Source organism: Nycticebus coucang, chromosome X, assembly GCF_027406575.1.
Source record: "Nycticebus coucang isolate mNycCou1 chromosome X, mNycCou1.pri, whole genome shotgun sequence".
Lineage (NCBI taxonomy): Eukaryota > Metazoa > Chordata > Mammalia > Primates > Lorisidae > Nycticebus > Nycticebus coucang.
The window spans coordinates 60829035-60849354 of NC_069804.1; the positions used below are offsets into that span (position 1 = coordinate 60829035).

General features: G+C 36.7%; 1 protein-coding gene across 18 annotated transcripts in view; it reads right to left on the reverse strand.

Moving 5' to 3' along the window:
- HUWE1 (HECT, UBA and WWE domain containing E3 ubiquitin protein ligase 1) overlaps positions 1-20320 on the reverse strand; it is a 163953-nt gene that overhangs the window by 131518 nt on the left and 12115 nt on the right. The window contains exon 5 of one of the 18 annotated variants that reach the window (XM_053581189.1): positions 5164-5503. The exons of the other annotated variants lie outside the window; for them this stretch is intronic. The gene's annotated coding sequence lies outside the window, so the exon portion shown is untranslated. The remainder of the gene's footprint in view (positions 1-5163; positions 5504-20320) is intronic. 18 annotated transcript variants of the gene reach the window in all.

A 20320-nucleotide genomic window follows, 5' to 3' on the forward strand; every position in this document is an offset into this window, starting at 1 on the left:
CATGTCCATGGATAGGAAGACTTAATATTGCCAAAATGCCAGTCCTTCCCAACTTTCTCTATAGGTTCAACATACCTCCAATCAAAATCTCAGCAAGTTACTTTGTGGATACTGACAAACTGATTCTAAAGTTAAAATGCAATGGCAAAAAGACCCCAAATAGCCAACACAATACTGAAGGAGAACAAAGTCAGAAGATTAAAATTGAAAGAACAGATAGGATTGGTGGTGCATGCATACAGTAAGGAGGCTGAGGCAGGATCACTTGATCCCGAGCGTTTAAGGCTGCCATGAGCTATGACTGTGCCTCTGCATTCCAGCATGGGTAGCAGAGTGAGACCGTGTTTTTCTCTTTCTCTTCTTAGAGACAAAGTCTCACTCCATTACCTAGGCTAACGTGCCATGGCATCAGCCTCGCTCACAGCAACCTGAAACTTCTGGGTTTAAGTGATCTTCTGTCTTAGCTTCCCAAGTAGCTGACTACAGGCGACTTCCACAACACCTGGTTAATGTTTCTATTTTTAGTAGAGATGGAGGTCTCACACTTGCTCCGGCCGATCTTGAACTCCTGAGCTCAAGCAATTCTCCCAGAGTGCTTGGGATTATAGGTATGAGCAACTGAGCTCAGCTGAGACCCTATCTCTTAAGAACAACAACAGGGCAGCACCCTTTTAGCTCAGTGGTTAGGGCACCGGCCACATACACCGAGGAAGGCGGGTTCAAACCCAGCCCAGGCCTGCTAAGACAACAAAGACAATTGCAACAAAAAAATAATAGATGGGTACCTGCAGTCCCAGCTACTTGGGAGGCTAAGGCAAGAGACTCGCTTAAGCCCAAGAGTTTGAGGTTGCTGTGAGCTGTGACACCACAGTACTCTACCAAGGGAAACATAGTGAGACTCTGTCTCAAAAAGAAAAAAAAGAAAAAAGAACAACAAAAACCAGATTAGAGTCCATCAGAAGACTCACAGGAATATAGCCAATTGATCTCTGAGAAAGAAGCAACAGCAAAGTAATGGACAAAAGCTAGTCTTTTCAACGAATGGTGCTGAACAACTTGATACTCACATGCAGAAATACCTGGACCTACATTGCACTTTTCACAAAAATTAACTCAAAATGAATCACAAACCTAAATGTATTTACTCTGTTCTGTAAAAGACACTGTCAAAAGAATAAAAAGACAAGCCATAGACTGGGAGAAACTATTTGCAAAAATAAAGGACTGTTACCCAAAATATACAAAGAACTCTAAACTCAATAATAAGAAAACAAGCCAATTAAAAAATAGCCCAAGACCTTAACATATACCTCACCAAAGAAGATACACAGATGCCAAGTAAGCATGTGAAAAGAATGCTCCATATCATATGTCACCAGAGAAATGTAAATTAAATCAAGATACCATTATAACACCCATTAGAATGGCCAAAATCCAGAACACAGACAACACCAAATACTGGCAAGGATGTGTTTATTGCTGGTGGGAATATAAAATGGTACAGCTACTTTGGAAGTCAGTTTGGTGGCTTCTTATAAAACTAATATAGTCTTACCATACGATCTTGCAATCACACTCCTTGTTATTCACTGAAAGGAACTGAAAACTGTGTCCACACAAATATCCACACATGAGTGTTTATAGTAGCTTTATTCACAATTGCCAAAATGTGGAAGCAACCACAATGTCCTTTGGTAAGTGAATGGATAAACTATGGTATATACAATGGGATAACTCAACACTAAAGAGAAATCAAGCCATGAACAGACATGGAGAAAACTTAGATACATTATTACTAAGTGAAAAAAGTCAGTCTGAAAAGCCTACATGCTGTATGATTCCAACTATATGACATTCTGGAAAAGGACAAAAAATAGAGATAGTAAAAAGATCAGTGATTGCCAAAGATCCGTGGGGATTCCTAGGGCAGTGAATCTACTCGTATACTCTTAACAGTAGATACATGTCATTATAAATGTTTCCAAACCCCCCAAAATGCACACCAAGGATGAACTCTAATGTAAACTATGTCCTTTGGGTGATAATGATGTGTCAATGTAAGCTCATCAATATAACAAATATTCTACTCTGGTGGGTGATGTTGATAACAAGAAAGGCTATGCATGTGAAGAAATAAGGGGTATATGGAAAATTTTTGTACCTTCTGTTCAATTTCGCTATGAATGTAAAATTCCTCTAAAAAATAAAGTATTTTTTAAAAAATAAATTTGTCCTCCAAAACAAGAGCACTAAGTAATTTACATAACAAAATATGCAAAAATCACAACATTTAAAAATGTAAATAAAGTTACTGGTAAATCTTTTCATAAATAAAAACCTTGTTCTAACTAAAGCCGTTTTGATTCTGTATACTATACTAGTTATCTAGTACTAGTTTTCTAGTATATCTAGTACTAATACTAGTTATACTAGAACAAGAGAAAGACTCTGGCTAATTAATGCAGAAAAGTAATTCACTGGAAGGGTATCTAATAGCTCACAGAACTGATACTTGGCTAGAGATCTGTATTCAGAAAACTGGGAGGAATGAGGGAAGCTAGTCAGCTTGGAAGTACAGCCAAAGACTTCTGACAGAAACAGCTTACTTGAGGGTGCTTCTGCTGTCAATACCAGACTCTGGATGCCAAAGCTACTGCTGGTGGCAAAATGATTCCTGAACTGTCTCTGGTTATTTGCATGAGTGGCTGGACTGTAAGTCCCTAGTGTGAGCATTTGATGCACCCAATGAAACACAGCCAAAACAAATGAATGAACATACACATACACAAATGTTCCCATAACAAGTGTAATGTTAACCTGGTTTTTATAATTCTACCGAAGAAACATTTATAGTTTAAAAAACAAAGACATCACTGTCCATGAGACATCGATTAAGAAAATTTAGAGGTTACTCTGTTCTTAAAGGGAGACAAAGATCCAATGATCTGGGAAATGTTACAAACAGAATTTACCTTCCTCTCAGACAGTCATGTGGCTGAATAACATTATTAATTCCTCTAAGGTACACTTATCTTGGGTAAAGGAAGCTTACTAGGGTACAGAACCATTTTTTCAAGTGGCATTTACTGAAAGCCCACTAATTTAAGTATTCCAAATACACTTTGAGACATGCTGGCCAGGGACTTCAAATAAATAATATTCTTTCATAGAATTCTCACTACTCGAGCCAAGTTTTATCCCTATTTACCGACAGAAAACAGGCTCAGAGGGGAAAAAAGTACTTTGGTCAGTAAATGTTGGCACCAAGATCTAAATCCTGGTCTTACTCTCAAGTCCATACTTTAATATTGTGCTGTTCACTTTATCTGCCAGTCTTATTACTACAAAGCACTTGGCAGATGAGAACATACATTTATGACAGATTTTTCTACATTTTTGGATCCTACTGTCAAAAACAATTATTCCAAGAGAGGAAGGTGAGGCACAAGCTAAATTATTGCCAATCTCACTAACAAAAGGGAGAATAAACAGGAAATAAGTTTCAGCTAACTCTTAGAACAGGCGTCCTCAAACTGTGGCTCGTGGGCCACATGAAGCGGTGTGAATTGTATTTGTTCCCGTTTTTTTACTTCAAAATAAGATATGTGCAGTGTGTATAGTAATTTGTTCATAGTTTTTTTTTAAACTATAGTCCGGCCCTCCAACGGTCTGAGGGACAGTGAATTGGCCCCCTGTTTAAAAAGTTTGAGGACACCTGTCTCAGAAGGTAAACAGGTAAAAATACCATGACATAAAAAAAAAATCTGTAACTCAGTCAGTTTGAAATAAATTCTTAGAAATGGCCTATTGCCTTTCTTGGGTCAGAACCAGAACTCTGAGCACCAACGAATATCTATGTGTAATAATTATTTTCTTCCTAAACTTAGGTCAGAAAGATAACCAACTTTAAGCAAACAAATGAATTATTATAAATCATCATCCCACAGATAAATTAACTATTTCTTTTTTCATTTCCTCATTCACCCAACCTTTACTTACCTTTTGAGGTTTGAATCTTGATTTTGTAGAGTTTATACCAAACAAGTGTGTATAATGACAAAAGTAGATTATACTGAGGGAAGGTCACTCTATAAAGGAAGACTCATTCTATAGTATTCACCTCCAGTTGATAAAATTTCGAAATAATGACTTTCAATATTATATCATTTTAAGGGCAGAGGATACCGGTAGTCCCCAGATCTGGCTCAAGAGTAGTTGGGAGCAACAGGCTAGCCTTACTACTCAAAAACTGTGGTCCAAGGATCAGCAGCATTGACCTCAGAATTGACTGTACAATTTCAGGCCCCACCCAGACCTGAGGAGTCAGAATCTGCATTTTAACAAGATCCTTAGATGATTCATATATTAAACTTTGAGAAGCACCAGATCAGAATACAGGCTGAGAATAAGGAAACCTGGGTTAGAATCTATGCTGTAACACTTACTGTACGACCATGGACAAATCTGCCTCTGTGTGCTTGTTTCCTCAATTATGAAAGAAATAACTGATCTCCCTTATTTCCACACCCACTTTCACCCAACCATTCTCCAGAGACCATCAAAAGTAATCTTCTTAAAGTATAGATTAAAACCTTTCAACAGTTTCCCTAGAATTATATCCAAACTCTAACCATGGCCCATAGACCCCTGGCATTATCTGGCCCCTGGAACTCTCTCCAATCTCTTCTTTCTGCACATTAGTCTTTCCATTTAGTGCCTGGAATACTCAAAGTTCTTTCTAGCCTCTAGTCCAGGGGTCCTCAAACTTTTTAAACAGGGGGCCAGTTCACTGTCCCTCAGACCGTTGAAGGGCCAGACTATAGTTAAAAAAAAAAAAAAAAAAAAACTATGAACAAATTCCTATGCACACTGCACACATCTTATTTTGAAGTAAAAAAACAGAAAGGGAACAAATACAATTACACCGCCACATGTTTGAGGACCCCTGCAGTCTAGTCCTTTGAAAGTGCTATTCTCCAATGGAGTGTTTCTGGCCCTTCCCCATCCCTTTCCCACAGATTTGAAGAACTGACTTTTCCAATCCAATTTTTCTGCCACCCACAAACTCCCCAGCTCTTTTTTATTTTGGGTGGGAAAGAGGTTGGTGGATTAGTTGTAATTATCCTATAGTTTTAAAAGAGAAAAACACAAATATGAACTCACCTGATGATCTTATTATCTACTTTAGGTTACATAAAATAATTAAAGTGTTTTTGTTTATTTTTGATTATAATTTTTTTGAGTATGATACTTCTTGAAGCCATCTCCAGGATGAAGTCCAGGCTTCCTCTTGCACGTCTCATGGTAGAAAATGGTTTCTCTCCTTCTGATCTTTCTCATTTCTTCTGCTACAAACCATGCAATCCTTTGTTGATTTTTTCCATTTCGCATTATAAAATCCATCTTTCCATTTAGCCTTTCCTCAGTATCAGAAGACGGTCTTCCTCTCTTTCTTGAATTTCTGTTCCTCACATTGCTCACAAACTGAGTGATGAGATTTCTCCTGTAAGAAAGGTGTGTCTGCATTTTTTCTCCACTCTCCTTATCTAATGAGTAAAGGATGTAGCTGTTCACAACTTCAACTACCATCAGCCTGAAGAATATTTTTTTCACCATTTGTAAGACCTCCTTTTAAGTCCGTAACATCCACAGTACTGATCAGCTCTGTTCACTCTTCCATAAACTTTGTGTATTCTAAAAATAACTGTCAGTTTTTCAAATTGAACAAGCTGTTTCTTCCTAAAACCAGTGATCAACTGTGTTTGAGGGCCCAAGAGTGTATTCAACACTGTCACTAACCTCTTGTTATGGAATGAGAGGCACATCATTTTAATATTCCTGAAGTATCTTCATTTTCAGATCATTTGGAAAAACATTCCTAGAATCCATAACTGTTCCTGGTATACGTATTTTCATTTTATGCAATCCCTGATGTGTGACAGAGTATGAGAACTTTTTAAGATCACCACTGCCATCACGATAAACCTTAGAGGTTGCGTATTATTGTCACTTTCTTCTTCATCACTAGCTTCAGATTCACTGTAACTAACATCACTGCTACAGTAAGAGTTTCTTTATGCTCACTTTTATCACTAAACTTTACTTCAACCTCACTGTCCTCAAAAATCCACACTGCAAAATCATTATCACTTACACACCTTCTCCCTGCCATTTTCCTACAAGCACAGGAATACAATGCACGATCACCTGTTCACATCAAAACCCCCAAAGCATACAATCTGTGCTGATGGCTAGTGTCCATATTACATAAGGAAACATGTCAGGCTCCAAAAGTGGAGTGGGTCAACAAATACAACAACAACAAAAAAAGTGTCAGGAAAATCATTATGTTGGATGAGGCCTGACACTGGATCAAGAAAGGGTTAAAACTAAGACTCAGAGAGGCATCTCACCTAAAGCTGGTCCCACTGTTATTTTTATATTACAATACCGTGCTTGTTTCTTTCATAACAAGTATCAAATGTAATTACTTGTTTGATTTTCTAAAATGTTAAAGCTCTTGGCACCTAGCACAATTATCTTCCACATGATATGCATGCAAATATTTGCAGAATGGAGTTTACAAAAGACGTATGCACTGGGAATACAATCTGTGCTTGTCAGCCTATTAGTACTTGAAGCCACAGGTCTACAGATGATCACTTACAGAAAATAAAGAGGAGACCCAAAACTGAGTTAGTTGTTCTAGCATATAAAGACAAGGCAAAAAACAAAAATATAGCAATAGAGAGGCTGATGCGCGAAGAGTAATACTAGTTAATCATGGTATCATGAAAGATAAAAGATGGCATTTATGATCAGTTGCATCAAATATCAAAACACAACCACAGAGAAATGTTTGTTGATAATGGAACTAGAGGTAACTTGACAAGCAATAGTTTCAGTAAGGTGGTGGGAGTGGAAGTCAGACTGGAATGAGTCAGGCATTCAAAGGAATGTGAAGAAGCATAGATGATGTGTGAAAAAATCTTTTAAAGATACTGGCTGTATGTAAATAGCAACAGACAATTACAGGGTCATTGAAAAGCAGAGAGGAAGGAAGGGGAATAGCCAGTGTTATGAAGTGGATACAAATTATCTTTTAAAGAGGGGATAACTGAAAAGAGTCCCTAAGAAAGTTAGGGGTAGAGACCATTTAGACTGAATTTCACTTTAACATTAATGAGCACTTTATATGTGGCTTTTGAACAGAATACATATCCAGAATTAGGACAATCCTCTCCCTCATCTCTTAAATCTTATCTGAGTTTCCTTCCTTACATGTGCTTATACTGCACCCCACACCTATCACTTCCCTATTAATGAGGAAATGTCTGCCATAGGTATAAGTAAAAGAAAAAAAAACCTGGGAAGGGAAGAAGTACACAACAGTATCAGTAGATGCCTTTAGGTGGCAGGATAACACAGTTTTATTTGTTTCATGTTTTTAAGGGCTCCAAATTTCCTATAAATCATATTTGTTTACAATCACAATTTTTTTTGGTAAAATTTTTCCAAAGAAAAGTTTCCCCTGAGCCAAAGAACATGCATCAAATTAAGAACAAATCATGTAAACAAATGTTTTGGATTAGCTGCTGTCTGCTCTTGGAGCTTCTTCCAACTCTTTCTGGTGTTTGGAGCTTAGTGCACGGGAAGCACTCTGGTTGAGTACTGGTAGTTAAGAGACCTTGCACATATGTTACAGAGTGGAGATGAATAAGAAATCACCCCCAAATTCCCACTGCAATAAATCATGGAAAAGCATTATGGCAGTTCTTCAACAGAAAATGCTTACAGAACTCCAATGTGCCACAAAGTGAAATACTTGATTCCTTTTGCCTTGTAATAATTCCCTTCACCTCTCACAAACTCTGAAAGTAAACTGAGGTGAGAGCCACCCAACCACCCATTATAATGTCAGGAAGCAGCAAACTGAATCTTGAAATCTGTCCTGCTATTCACTATTTAATTAGAGACACAGACATCACTGATTAACTGATTCGTTAAAGGGAACAAACACTACATGATTGTCAGGCCTTTCCATCTGGTCTAGTTTCTGATTACATTAACAGAAACTCAACAAATACTCTGAAAACCATTTATGATCTCAATAACAACCGCTAACAATTACTCTACACCTATTATGCATTATATGCAATCCTTATAACAAGTTAAAGATGAAAACTTTGCCCAGTTTAACTGCGGATGGGAGGGCTACTACCTACCAAGTTGACAACCTTCAGAGGTCCTCAAATTTTTTAAACAGGGGGCCAGTTCACTGTCCCTCAGACCATTGGAGGGCTGGACTATAGTTTAAAAAAAGAACTATGAACAAATTCCTATGCACAATGCACATATCTTATTTTGAAGTAAAAAAACAAAACGGGAACAAATTACAATCACACCACCTCATGTGGCCCCCTGGCCGTAGTTTGAGGACCCCTGATTGTTCCACAACTCCACAGTGTATATCTATATACACAGCCCACCTCACTACACTCCTCATACAGGTAACGGTCTTCCTATCCTCAAGCCACCTAAAAACATCCGTCTCATGTGCCCTGAGAATTGCTGACCTAGATTTTATGTGACACGTATAGTAAGTAAAAATAAAGCAACTGAAGAATAGCCTTTATTTGCTCAAGAGAAATCTGGAAATTATTTGCAGAAGTACCCTGACAGAGTCTCTTGTTCATACTTCAGGTTAAGTGTATTCTCTACACTTCAGTAAGCTCAAAGAAAGAAAATAAGGGGCGGTGCCTGTGGCTCAAAGAAGTAGGGCGCCGGCCCCATATACCCGGTGGTGACCAAGAACTGCAAAAAAAAAAAAAAAGAAAGAAAATAAGGACAGGGATATTAAATCAAGAAACAGGAATCTGAAACCTCCAACACTGACTTTGGAGATAAGAATGTTTACTACATCCCCTCAACATCTTCTACTCTACAGTCCTGGGAAGCTATATATCCAGGAGTTATCCTTATGATCATTTACTCCCAAGTACTCAGAGAAATTGGCCATGAGAAGAACTAGGCAACAAAACAGGGAGTTAGCAATGATTTGTCAGTACAGAGGAAATGGCAGTATACCAAGAGCCCTTCTTAGCATTCTCAACATAAAATATAAACAGCAACTCCTAAATTTAAGTTTTGCAAATTCAGGAAGAGACTCCTACCTACTCTATGCATTTTAAATTGGTGCTCCCGAATTATCATAGTCTACCCTTTAAGAGTTGGTTTCCCACAACCTTCCTTTTCCCACCCCCTTCCTTATTTGTGGCTGGACTTAGGCAAAAAAGTTCAATCCTAACAATCACTGGTTATTATCTCATCTCACCACATCTAGATTCAAAGATGCACATTCTTTCTCAGCCTTGCTCACTAGACAGAAAATTATGAAATCAGCCTCTAAACTAACACTCTTTATTCAAATTTCAAGAATTTGCCCACAGAAAAGTCTGCCCCTCTAATAGGTTATAATTTCACCCAGAAGGGCCACACCGTAGTATTCAGTAAGTTCAGGAAAATATTTTCATTTGTCAGAAGTCAAGTTACTTATCTTACAATTTACTTCACCTGAGACTTATTTTGAAAACTAAAAATGCCTTGTCATACAAGTATCTTTTTCAAAAGATTTGAACTGGGAACTTTTTTCTTTTACCTCCTCAGACTATATCTGAGCTACACTGAAAGCCACTGCATTAGACATTAGTAAATACGCTTTTCTGATTTGCGAGTGAGTTAGGCATTTGCTTTAAAATAATGGAGGAAAAGAGTGGGGTATAAATAAGCTAGCCCTGTGTTGATAACTGTTGGAGTTGGGTGACGGTTACATTATACTACTTTCTACTTTTGTATGTTTTAAAATCTCATAAATTAAAGATATTTTAAATTAAAACTTTATCCTGCCAGATCTCTCCATTCCACTATCCACATTGTTACCAAAACAATCCCCCTAAAACTCAAAATCTACCTACATTAAGTACAAACTCCTTACTTAAAACCAGCATCCAGGGCCGTGCGTGGTGGCTCCCGCCTGTAATCCTAGCACTCTGGGAGGCTGGTGCAGATGGATTACCTGAGCAAGAGCCGGTCTATAAAAATAGCTGTGCGTCGGGGTGGCGCCTGTGGCTCGAAGGGGTAGGACGCTGGCCCCATATGCCGGAGGTGGCAGGTTCAAACCCAGCCCCGGCCAAAAACTGCAAATAAATAAATAAATAAATAAATAAAAAAGCTGTGCGTCATGGTGCCAGTAGTCCCAGCTACTCTGGAGGCTGCGGCAAGAGAATGGCTTGAGCCTGAGAGTTTGAGCTATAACTATGACGCCATGGCACTCTACTGAAGGCTACAAAGTGACACTCTGTCTCAAAAAACAAAAACAAACAAAAAAACAAAACAAAATCAAAAACAAACAGCATCCAAGACATCTAAAACCTGGTCACTGCTTACCACTAGTTCCATGAATACCTAGTATTCTCTTTCCCTTCAGGTCCCCATATGTTTTAGCCACGTCAAGCTTTTTATAGTTTGCCTAACATTCAAGATTTTTGATACCTTAACTCACTGTTCTTTCTGCTAAAACAGTGGCTCCCTGCATATACTCTAAAGCTCAGCTTAAATTTTTACCTCTTCTATGGGGCCTTATCAGATACTCCCCCCCAGAGTAAAACTGATAACTCCCTTTTTGCCCCTACTGTATCCTTACATATACTCTCAATCAACAACCCTCTTTATTTACCTGACAGTCTCCCCACTAGACTGAGTTCTGCAAGAGTGGGACTATGCTGTATTTGTCTTTGCATTCCTGTCACCAGCACAGGAATTGTCATTTAGTTGATTAATAAATAGATGAATGACTATCCAGTAAATGTTTAACAAAACTAAAATATATCCAAATAAACTCTTGGTAAAATTTTATAAAATGAGGAAACCAATTTAGAAGATTCCTTCAATCTTCATCTTTCCATTCAATAAATACCGTTTCCCTGAAAATAAGACATCCCCGAAAATAAGACCTACTTACAGGAAAGATAAGACATCCCCTGAAAATAAGACCTAGCACATCTTTGGGAGCACACCTTAAAGGGGAAACAGGGTAGTTATCAACATACTATATGCAGAGCACTGAGATGAATACTGTGAAATAGCTGGGCATACAGAAATGTAGAAAGTAAGAAAAAAACTCAGAAAAAAGATAGATTAGAGGTAATGATAATACAGAGGGCAACATAGTACATGAAAACACTGAATTAAATTACAACTTCCTAGCACCCAAAGCCAAGAACAATTACAAGTTCAATACAGTACATAAATCCTTACTTAACACAAACCCTAATACTCTTGCCTTTGAAAAAAATTTCGGATTTTTAGAGATTAAATTTGCATAAAGCATAGTATACCTTTAGCGAAAGTAACACAATTATCCTGGCTTTCAATTTTGGCCAGTGTAGGAAAAAATACAGTCTAGAAAAATACATACAGCTGTTCCTCACCTTATAACAGGGTTATGTCCCAACAAATCCATTTTAAGTTGAAAATATTAAGTCAAAAATGTATTCAATACAACTTACCTACGAAACATAATAGCTTAACCTACCCTACTTTAAATGTGTTCAGAACACTTACAAACATAGCAATTTGGACATCCTCTTAATAACACATAGAGAAAATTAAGTATATAGAGAAATCTCTAGATTTTCTCATCCTACACTGAGGTACCAAACAAGAACCCTACACATCCATAGAAAATTTTACATAAATGGGTATACACACTGACTTTTTTTTTTGAGACAGAGTCAAGTTGTCATCCTGGGTAGAGTGCTGTGATGTCACAGCTCCCAGCAACCTCCAACTCTTGGGCTTAAGTGATTCTCTTGCCTCCAGCCTCCCAAGTAGCTGGGATTACAGGCACCCGACACAAAGCCCAGCTATTTTTTGGTTGTAGTTGTCATTGTTGTTTGGCAGGCCTGGGCTGGATTAGAACTAGCCAGCTCCCATGTATGTGGCGGGTGCCCTACCCACTGAGCTACAGGTGCCGAGCCCACACTGACTTCTTATAAAGATCCATGACCTGAAAAACACTAAAAACCAATGCCCTAAAAATATCCTAGACATAGTCTGCTTAGCTACTATAATGTTTTCACCTGTATTTACCTTTCATTTATGAAACACAGGTATATATTTTCCCCAAAGACACGATAAAAGTTACTGTCAAATACAATAAAGAGCACCAGACGACAAACAGAATTCTACCCCTTTTGTATTATTCAGCTCCAATTCTCTCAAGTCCCTGGATTTACAGAGAACAGGCAGCATCTCTATAGATCAGAACTCCTCTATAAAAGGGGAAAGTCAGTATTCCTGCATAAAATCTTGTTCTATAGCCTAATGAAAAGTAGAAAAAGCACAAACCTTATTATTAAAAGGTTTGGATTAAAGATATGTCTAAATAAAAGCTAGGTTTTACATGCCTTAACATAGCCTGACAAAAAGTCTGTCTTAAAAAAAAAGTGTCTATATGGGGAGGAGGAGAGAGCTCAGTCACATGTTTATTTCCATATATGTAGATTTAAAATGAAAGCGGAGACTGAAGAAGACTACTGCAAGTAAAGTCAAAGCAGAGAACATCATGAAAGGCCTGACAATCAGGCTTAAGTTCCATTTACTTGGTGTATCTTAGACAAGTTACCATACCTCTCTGAGCCAGTCACCCCTGTAAAATAAACAAGGCTATCTCACAGGATTTTGCCCAGCAAAGAGTAAGCCATGTTATTTGTTCTATTTCTTTTAACTCCACTTTAAGAGCAGCACACCTTATGCTATACATTCTATAGATACAAAGATCTGACCAAAAGCAAAACAAAGCTGGCCTTTTCAACCTTTCTATACACTACCTGCATATGAACAAAAACAATATATATTAATCTCCAGACTATTAACCTGAAGCGCTGACATTAAAAAAAACTTAAACTCTACTTTGATGACAATGAGATTAGAAAGTTCCATTCTCATTCTCAAGTTATAGTTTTCCAAAGGGTAACCTACTAAATAATGTGCAGGCAACACCACTTAATCAAAAATTTTAATTGGATCTTATTTTCAGCTAGGTCAAATGGTTTTTGGTTTTAGAGGAAAGAGACAAATATTGTTTCAGATGGTTTAAAAGAGCAAGTTATGTATGGCAATTATCAACACGGCAGTAACTCTTTCTAATATGATAAAAACAATTTCAACTCTACAAGTCCATTACAAGGATCAAATTAGTTCATCAATAATAAAGCTGTGAGACAAAAGCCTTTAAAAACAAAGATATATCCCAACATATACAGGAAATTGGCTCTGTCAGAGTAAATTTAATAGCATCACACACAGACCAGCGCATGATCATTTCAAATATTTTTAAATAAACCAAACTATGTGAACAATTTGTTTGATCGACTGCTTTAAAATGTTTTATCTATTATGTGAGAGCTGCTGAAAATGAAGAGTGGCATGCAAAGGTACTCTAAGACTTAGCCACCAAATGGCTTTATGACCTTAGGACAATATGGGCTTCAGACATACAGAAAATGGAAATGCAATAACTTAAGATACCTTAAAGCACTGTCTATAATAGTCTGCCTTCAATCCAAAACAAATGTTAAGTATTAAAAAATGAACCATGTAAATTATTCTCAAAAACTGAAGAGCTAAAAGTAATCAAGTCAGTTTTCTTATTTGGAACAAATTCCTAAACTTTAACCAACTACACTTATGCAAATAATCACTTCTCAGCTGAGGATATTTTTAAAGATCAAATAGCCTTTCTCAGGATGGAAAATAGGAGCTGCTGGCTAACCAAGTGGGTAAAAACACATTATTACTTTAAACATAAAAAGCCAAACCATAAAAGTATTAGAAGACAATGAAGGGAAATATTCTTGCAATCTTAGCAGAGAAAAGGCCTTCTAAGAAAGGTGCAACTGAGAACCAATAGGGGAAAAAAGAGATTTGACTACATAAAAATTCCAAATCATAAACAGAAATATGTACAATAAGATGAAAAAAGGTTACTATTTCTAACATACAAAGAACTCTCAAAACAAGAGTATGACAAATAATCCAAGTTTAAACCAACTCAAAGGGCATAAACTTGCAATTCTCAAGAGTATAAACTTTTGCTCATTCTCACTAGTAGTTAGAAAACTGCTCATCAAAGCCAGGAGATGACATTTTTCTTTCATGAGACTGATTAAAATTAAAAAGATCACACCTGTAATCCTAACACTTTGGGAGGACAAGGCAGGAGGATCACTTGACACCAGAAGTTTGAGACTAGCCTGAACAAGGCAGGACACTGTCTCTACAAAAAAAAAAAAAAAAAGAAAGAAAAATTAGCCAGGCACAGTGGTGTACACTTCTAATCCCAGCTACTTGGAGGCTGAGGCCTCTGATCCATACTTCAGAGTACAACACAATCATTAAAAAGAAAGGAATTGAGCCATATGTTCTAACATACAAAAAGTATATAAAAGGTGTAAAACCGGTTTGAATCTTTTTTTAAACAGCACATTATTTTTACAGTTTAAAAATAAGGCAAAAAAGGAAGGGAAAGTAAGACAGACTTAGAAAACATCACTTTGTAATATATCAGATTGGAAAACTTGGCTAGTTGTTGAGACAAATCCAGCCCACTATTTTTGTGAATAAAGTTTTTTTGGAACACACACACAAAGAAAAACATCACTTTAACTTAAAAGTTTTATAAGCAGGAAATTCATTTCCATCTACTGGTTTATGGCATCCATATATATGCATGAAAACACACAGCCAAATGGAATTTTCCCATCAAAGAGCTCCAAACTGACCTCATGTTAGAAAGTAATAACCACAGTCAAAAGGGCAAAGGAACTGAGCTTTCTTTGGACTTTTGCCTTTTTTTTTTGGAGACAGTGTCTCATTTTGTTGCCCTCGGTAGAGTCACAGCTCACAGCAATCTCAAACTGTGGGCTTAAACAATTCTCTTGCCTCAGCCTCCCCAGTAGCTGGGACTACAGGCACCAGCCACAACACCCTGCTATTTTTGGAGACAAGGTCTAGCTCTGGCTCAGGCTGGTCTCCAACCTGTGAGCTCAGGCAACCCACCGGCCTCAGCCTCCCAGAGTGCTAGGATTAACTACTAGTGAGCCACTGCACCTGCACTTTTGCCTTTTTTACATTAACTTCTTACTCTTAAATTGTCCCCATTTGGGAGGTAAGTTTCTTAAAGATACTTCACTCCTATGGATGACACTTGGTGGCACATTAGAAATAGAAATAAGTTTTAAGGAAAGATGCGTGTATAGCACAGTAGAAACAATGCTGCACTAGATAACCTGGGTAGAATGCCCAATTCCATCACTATCCAGCCATGTTACCTTCGACAAATCCTTACACCTACAACTTGAGCCTACAAACTAAGAAATGATATATATAGGGTAATATTAAACATAGGGTCTCAGCTAACTTTTCTGTTGGACATACAGAAGACTACCTTACCATGTTAAAGTTGCTGGTAATGTGTTTCCTAGAAGGAGAGATTTTAATTTACCCATTTTTAAAAGGAAAACTTCTAACATGCTATATACAAAAGGTTATTTTCAAACGTGTCCTCATCTCTTCAAACTACTTTTAAGGCTGACCTCACCAAGATATTTAACAAAATTTGAGGGGCAAAGACCTGGATTCTTGACTGGGTTAACAGACTACAAGATGCTCCAATTTGGGCTCGGTGCCCGTAGCTCAGCAGCTAGGGTGCCAGCCACATACACTGTGGCTGGCAGGTTTGAACCCAGCCCAGGACTGCCAAACAATGACAACTGCAACAAAACATAATAGCCAGGCATTGTAGTGGGTGCCTGTAGTCCCAGCTACTTGGGAGGCTGAGGCAAGATAATCGCTTAAGCCCAAGAGTTGGAGGTTGCTGTGATGCCACGGCCCTCTACCGAGGGCAACACTGTCTCAAAAAAAAAAAAAAAAAAAAAAAAAAAAAACAAGATGCTCCAGGCTGGAGAAGTCAAGGTAGTCCCTAGAAAAACAATGGCAGTGAACATAGGAGTATAATGGCAATGACACTGGCAATATCCAGCTATATACTCTTCTGCAATACTAATTTATCAAGACTTAACTATCCTAAGGTGGTATAATATTATAAATCATGGAGCATATACTAAACATTCCACAATGAAAAATGCAGAGTAGTCTTTCTAAAAGGCAATTTGGGAATAAATACCAAAAATAAATAACAAAACCACTGCATTTTTGCACTCCAACTGTATAAATTTCTTAAGGAAATAAACACAGATGTCCTAAAGATTTATCTATTAGGATGTACCTATGCTTCTTTACTTCACTCAACACTTATTTACCAAATGCTTACTGTGTATGAGAAAGCACTGTTTAAGATCATGAGAAACTGGGATTTTAACATGTGAACATAGGAAAATGGAAATAAATAATGAATCATGCATACAACAGAATATTATGCAGCCACTAAAAATGCTACACAAGTATACATAATGACTTGGAACAGCGTCAATAACTAATAACAAATTTGAAAATACACTGCTATACTGGTTTGGAGAAAACTGCTAAAAAGACATTTTGGGGACAACTGAAGAAATGTGAATATGAACTGATAATAGGTAATATTAATCTAACCAGGTAACAAATTCCCTGGGTGTGAAAATGGTATTGGTAATTTTTTAGGCAATTCCCTTTTTCTCAAAACATGTATGCAAAAGGATATAAAAATGAAGTGTCACCCTTATTTGATATGCTTCAGAAAAACACACACATATGTGAGTCACTATGAAAGTTGAGACAGATTGTGCTATGGTCCATTATTTCACTTCCAAGAAACACAGTCGACATCACAGTTATTGAATTTTTACTTACATGACTAATTTATACCATATTCACAGTATAAAAATTCAAGCAAGGGATGGTTACTGACTGTAAGGAGAAAGGAAATGAGAGTATTAAAAAAGTAATTCCCCTTTAGGTTGACTCTTACTCGTGGGATGAGAATTTCTTCATTTTTTTTTGATTTTATAATATCTGTGTGTATATGTATATGCATGTGTACCCTCATGATACCTCATTATATATTAATATATTTAAATATTTATTATATTTAATAATATAATATATATTTAATATATTAAATGTAATCAAATATATTAATTTAATTAATATATTTAAATATTATATATTATTTATTATATATATTTAAATATATTATGTATATATAAATATACAATAAATATTTATATAAATATATTAAATGAGGTATCATGAGGGTAGGACCCAGGTCTAAACATGAAATTAATTTGTTTCATTATATACCTTATACACATATCCTGAAGCTACTTTTAATAATTGTGTGTATGAAACAAAGTTTGTGTTAAATACTTAATTTTCCACTGTGGCATCATGCTTGTGCTCAAAGTTTTGGATTTTGGAGCAGTTCAAATTTTGAATTAGGAATGTTCAACCTGTGTTACCCATCTCCAGCAAAATAATTTGATGCAAAAATACATGTTAAAAATGATCAATTCTGGAGGAGAGGTAGGAATAGGGATTTCTCTGTTATTGTTCTCTGTATTTTTCAGTGTTATTTTAAATTTCTCAGAAGTAGAAATGCAAACATTCCAGAAAAAGCTAAATTTCTCCTTGACTGTACCTCCCAATTAAATTCAGCAGTTTGCTCTACTAGCTTTTTAAGAAACATAAATAACACCACACAGTATATGTACTGTCTTCCAACTTACCTAAACCACCTCTGCAAAGCTATATCAATTTATAATATTTGTGAGCAGTGTTGTAAGACCAGACTTTTCTCTATGCCTTTTGCCATGCCTTGATATTACCAAATTATCTACTGCCAATCTAATGATTAAAAGACCTCATTTAAACTTGCATTTCTTAGCTTGAGTATCATCTCTTTTTATTGGATACTTTCAGTTTCCTATTCTAAGAAAAGCCCATCCCTAACTTTCTACTTAACTGCTTTTCCTTATTCTTTAAATGTTACCCTCACCATTAAGGAACTACACCAAAATATTAATAGTGACTGAACATTATGGTGGGATCATGGATATCCCCTCAAAATATGGACAAATTTTGTAGTTTTTCCTGAATTAATTCAGTGATTGAAACGTGAAAATAATTATATACTTGATGGAAAAAATCCTGTTAAACAAAAAGCATTACTTTCAGGGTACTCTATTATAGGAGCAACCAACACCCTTATAAAGAGGTTATAAAATCTAACTCAAAGAAATAAACTCATCTAAAATATAAGTCTGTGAAGAAATGAAATTAATGTTTGATCCTATTGATTCACTTGGGATACATTTAACTACCTTTACGTAGCATATGAGTTCATGAAGTACTTCTCATGTATCTAAGCTTAACTCTAACAAAAGTCTATAATATTTCCTAATGCCCTCTTGTAAACTGCCATAGCACAATTTTATTCATTCTTCATATTATTATACTGATCCCTTTGAGAGTGATTTATAGGTCTCATTCCCCTACTAGACCCCACTGTCTTCCATTCTCCAGTTGCTTATCTTTGTATTCTCAGTATGTGGCAGCAGTGAGTATGTCCTCATTAAATGTTTGTTGAATTAATGAGATATCATCACCCTCATGTAAATGATAAGGAAACTGGCTCACTGATGTAGTAGTTTGTCCCAAGTAAGATGGCTGTTAAGTATTTATTTTACATAAATTACAATGGCCTTCTCTTTGTAGAGTACTAGCAGTTCCCAGGTTACAAACAAAATCGGTTCTCTATGTGTGTTCCTAAGTTGAATTTGAAAGTAAACAAAATTGGTTCTGTAGGTGTGTTCTTAAGTTGAATTTGAAAGTAAGTTGTAATAGATACATTTTGCCTGTTACCTATAATCTCCATTCATAAGGGCAAGTCATATGTCAGTCAGATTGTTACCCAAGGACTGCCTGTCTACCTGTCCTCTATAAACACTTTAAAATATACAGTAGAACCTCTCAAAGTTGACCACTGAAGGGACTGAAACAAACTGGTCAACATAAGGAACTAGGCCTACTGTACTGATACATACATACATGTGGTACATGTCCAGTGTATTAAAATTAGGTCAACTTAAGGCAGTGGTCAACTATGGAGGTTCTGTATATAATCTCACTTTAACACAGCAACCTATGAAGTAGGTTTTGTGATGATCATTTTACAGATAAAAATAGAAATTTACTAGGCCCACTATAATCCTAGTTTATATGAAGTATAGCTATATCTTTATATATCTGATCACTAACTGGGTATAGGAGCCTGTATCTTATGTAGCAAACATTTTAAGGGGAGGGGAGAGGGGACAACAGAAAGGAAGACAGTAGAAAGAAGGAAGTTAAAGCAACAGAACAGAGGCTAGAAACCAGGTATAGGTCCATCTAAAGATGGTACTGTAGTTTTCAACCTTGAAATCCAATGTTGCCCCAAAGGTTTTTCTTGGTATTACCCTGTATTCATAGAAGACAACTGTAGGCTTTCTCATGTATCAGCAGTTTCAAAAGCTGGGGAGGCACACATAATTAGGAGAGCTTTGAGAAACAATAAGCTGTATCATGCATGGATAACATAGGGGAAGAAATGATGACACAAAGGAAAAGGCTAAGAAACTTTAAATATGATCTCACAGTCCTTAACTAGACTGTGAGTTTCTAAAGGGCAGAGACCAAGTCTCACTCATCGTATGTACCTTATTCCTGTACCCAGAAACACTCAGTAAATGCTTGTTGAACTGAAATGAAGACAGGTAAGATCTAAGAGGGAAAAGTAAAATAAATTTAAAAGCTTAACAATGATTTCCATTTATTGAGCACTATGTGTCACATATTGTATTTCAGACATTATGTATAATGCTACAAAGGGACATTTACCTCTTTTCTAAACTGATATATATGATGCTACCCAAGTATGTTAATAGTGGTGACACTTATGACTTAGGAAGACTCATTAATGGGTTACTAAGGTTACAGCAGAACCCTGAACAGAAGAATCCTGAACACTAAGGGGGCTGTACAGATGAAGAGAGATCAAAATAACTGATATAATACACACCACCACAGTACTGGGTAGAACCCTTCAGAGGATATGAATGTCACTACTAAGATTTTGCAAAGTGAAAAACTACTCTGGTAGGACATTGGTTATCACTGGCCAAAGCCTTAGAATCCAAATAACCAAAGAACAATCCCTAGCCCTCCTACCACTGATGATCCCATACAGACCTAAAGGATCCATATATTTTTTGTTAACCAG